Genomic DNA, 4,520 nt, shown 5'->3' on the forward strand with positions numbered 1-4,520 from the left:
ATAATAATAATAATAATAATAATAATAATGATAATAATATTAATAATAATAATAGTAATAATGATTAATAATGATAGTAATAATAATAATAATAATAATAATAATAATAATATTAAGAATGATCATAAAAATAAAATAATATGCACAAGGTCAGAAATTTGGGGTAAGGGTAAGTCGAGTACATCAATCCCAGTGCTCGACTGCTACTTATTTTATCGACCCTGAAAGGATAACAGGCAAAGTCGACCTCGGCGGCATTTGAAATCAGAACGCAAAAGCAGAAGAGATATCGCTAAGTATTCTATCCAGTGCAGTAACGATTCTGACGGCTCACAGCCTTATTAGCCGCCGCCCACGATAGTGATGATGCTGATAATGATAATGATGATGGTAATGATAATGATGATGATGATAATAATGTACAACAGTATGCAAAGTAAATGTTATTTGTAAGCAGAAAATGATATATTTTTTTTATGGAATTTACTCGCAGGTACTTTATTGAGCCCTGACCCCACTTCTCCAGGATGAGCCATTTGTGGATGAATATGAACTCATATATTAAAGCGACATAACTAAATATCATGTGTGAAACTGCACACTTGCTATTTGAATTATCTGTCGTCAAACAAAGATAAAAAGTAAAGTGTTTCATGAGAAAAGCTGAACTAGGTGCGTGTTCAGCTTACACGATTTAAGAAAGAAAATATATGCTAGGGGGCGCTAAAAAATTCCTGGCTTTGGGTAACAAAAAATACAGGAGGATCAGTTAATTATGATTTTATTCAACATATTTCCCTTTCAGTTTCACACACCTATTGCAGAGGTCCTTCGGGTTTTCCTCAGCTCTGTAAAAGAACTTGGAAGGTTGTGCCTCCAACCAGACTTTCGCGACACCCTTAAAACCAGGAGTTTATCAGCACCCCACTCGTAATTCACAACTCACTGTTTTATCTTTTCCCACCTCACCTAAAAAGTGTTTTTGTTATATCTGTTTCTTTATTATATTTTACCTTTACGATAGCCTTGTTTGACTATTATCAAAGGCATTGTCATCGTCATCATCATTAATGTCTCGAGCCCTAGGACTAATATGGCCGATTACCCGGTTTCCAGGACGAGATCAGAAACAACATTACCCCTAGAACGTGACGCCAGTTTGTTGCAAGGTTACTCATGTGCAGTTGAGTGGACTGGAGCAACAGGAAATATAGTACCCGTTAGGGAATTGAAACCACAATCTTGCGATCGTGGTTGCACAGCTTAACCACTAGACCACGCCTCTTCACATTCCAGCCACGGTCATCTTTTATATTTGTATATCAGTTGCGACAAAGTGTGCTTGAGTGTGAATCGAGGGTATGTGACTGCTATTTCTAGTAGATTGATCTACCCTGTGGAGCAGAAGTCCTCAATCAGGGTCCATATGACCTTTGGGGATCCATTTAAGCTTTTGCTGTTAAAGTTTATGAGCAGTAAATTTATTATACATCTACAATACACAAATATTTAAATTTTGTTTTATACAATTCCTAATAATATTTAATTAAAGAAATATAATAGGATTTTTTTAAACATGGAGAGGTCCAGTAGAATATAATTGGAGTCAAAGGGATCTATAAGTAAAAAATGTTTGAGAGCCACTGGTGTAGAGAATCTTATTCTGTTCTGTTTTATTCTATGTGTAAATAATATAAAATAACTGAATCCATGTCATGATTCCGGTTCAATGTGTTTAACATTTACATCAATTTTATTTCTTATGCTCCTTCTTTATAACTACACATATTATAAAAAAGAAACTGATCTCCTCTGTCTGCACGTCACAGTATATATGTAGAAGGAGGAAAGAAGGGGAAGAGAAAATGTTGTTGTGAGATAAAGAGAGAGAGAGGGAGAGAGAGAGAGAGAGAGAGTGTGAAAGAAAGATAGATAGATAGTGTTGTCACCATAGTAACTAACAAGTTCTGATTAAAAACGCAGAAATTTTAACTGTCTATCTGAACTAGTGTTTATACATGGACAGTTTTATGTTGCTAACCGCAGAATGGACGACCTAGAAAACCAGTGCGTATATGTAAACGAAACAGAATTCACCAGTGCAGCCAATAAGAAACAACATCACGGAGAAAGAACTTTGACAAGAACTGTTTTTTGTCATGAAGTTGTCTTATGAGAGATTACTCAGTGAATATACTTATTCTAGCAGATAAGAAAAAATATTTGAAGTACATGTTACCGTTCAACAGTATTCAAACTGTTATTAATCTTCACCGAGAACATCAATCTACGAACAATTTATAAAGGTACGCGCATAATTAAAAAATATTTTTGCTGGCAAAATAGCGACGGATAATGATATAGTTTCTTATTACCTACGCACTTTTGTGATGAAAGAAAACTTATATCACAATCTAAAGTTTAGCTTGTTCGGAAATTATAAGGATTCTATGTTTTAAAATCACCTCCTCCTCCTCCCCTCCCCACAAACACACACACACGCGCATGCACGTACACGCACACACACAATTGGACAAAACAAGTAAGAAATGACTGCTTCTCTCTTCCATTAAGATATTTACATATATTGCATCATATAACATCTACTTTCCGCGTCTATCATTACCACCACCACACTCATCATCATCAGCATCACTGTCATCATCATCATCATCATCATCATCATCATCATCACCATCATCATCATCAATCATCATCATCATCATCATCATCATCAGTTCGTCGTCGTCACCATCATCATCTACAATAGGATCCAGTCCTTCAATGTTAATATCGCCATAACTACACCTATTACTGAAATTCAAATTTTTCTTCTGACAGAAATTATAAACAGCAGGAAAAATAATTATTTTTATTTAGCTTCAGAAAATTGGTTGTGCAAGTTGATTTATGACATCAATTATTTGTCAATTTGGATGAGAAATAACTCTTTTACACCTCTTCATGGTTTTGTATGGCATTCAGTGTTAAGAGGCTTCGTTCATATTTGCATTTATACACACACACATACATACATACATACACACACAAGTACGTACATTAGCATATGCAATGCTAACTTTATTAGAAATCTCCATGGAATAGGGGAAAATATTTTCAAGAAACAATTGACAAATTGACCTTCAGCTGTCGAAGATCTCAAATGAACCTACACGGCAAGAAACTCAAAAGAAGGCAGCAGTGTCGAATTCCCTTCTTCACCAACGGCCGATCACAAACAATTGACATCGAAAAGGTGATTATACAGGTGCTGCCCCAGCATGGCCTCAGCCTTTGGGCTGAAACATAATTCTCCGAGAATTTAATTTATGTTGTAAATTGTTCCCGTTGTGGATACAAATATATAAGACAGACAAGTATGTCACTTAGACGGAGAACAACGCTACATAAAGAACAAATCCGTTTCTCCTGGCATAGACATATAACTTTGATTGAAAACATAGAATGATGTGCAGAGAATCTTCAACCAACTTTCAGTTTTCCACATCTACCAGTGCAAAGAAAAATTTCTGAACAAGAATGTTTAAATAAAGAAAATTTATTCATCGAATAATACAAAACACGCCTAAATATGGACGCACAACCAACTTTTGTCTCAGTATATATTTTAATTCATGATCACATATCCATCACTATACATATTTCATTTCACTACCCTATCTCATGATTTTTTCTACGTTTATTTATCACACGCAAGAAATGAGCAATCACCTTCTCTGTCCCGAAAAATGACTATCACCAGTTACTATCCACCCTTGATTTTTTTACTTGTTGATTCATTCACAAATTTTCAAACAAGAGCATGGACTAAAAACGTTTTAAGAAAATACGAAATCACAATAATTTCAATGTCATGATTAGCGAAAGTGAAACCAATCGACAACCACAATACTTTTTCATTCAAAGTATACTAAAACTACCTAAACTGTGTGCAGTTCCCTTCTTTTATTATATATATATTGCATTACAACTCACCACATGGGGATAATTGTAATTTTCTTCCTCTGTTTTCTTACTATATATGTATGTATGTATGTATGTATGTATGTATGTATGTATGTATGTATCTATGTATCTATTTATACATACATACATACATACATATATATATATATTATATATATATAATATATATATATATAATATATTATATATATATATATTGTCAGTAACGGTTTCATGTGATTAGAGAAAAAAAACGAGAAAGAAAAGGGAGAGAAAAAAAAGAGAGAAGCATCCATAACGTGAGGTAGAGGAAATATAATTGTAACGCTTTCAAGTGATTGGTTGAAGGGAAAGAAAGGAGAAAGAATGAGGAGAGAGAAAAGGCGAAGAGAGAAAATGGAACGTCCAAGATTTGTGGTAGGGGGAACGTAATATTTTTTACGTGGTTAAAAACGTCAGAGAGAGACGGAGAGAGAGAGATAGGGAGAGAGAGAGAGAGAGAGAGGAGGGAGAGAGAGGGGGAGATGGTTGCGGTGTTGGTAGAGATGGTGGTG

The sequence above is a fragment of the Octopus sinensis genome, linkage group LG3 (genome assembly GCF_006345805.1).
Source record: "Octopus sinensis linkage group LG3, ASM634580v1, whole genome shotgun sequence".
Classification (NCBI taxonomy): Eukaryota; Metazoa; Mollusca; class Cephalopoda; order Octopoda; family Octopodidae; genus Octopus; species Octopus sinensis.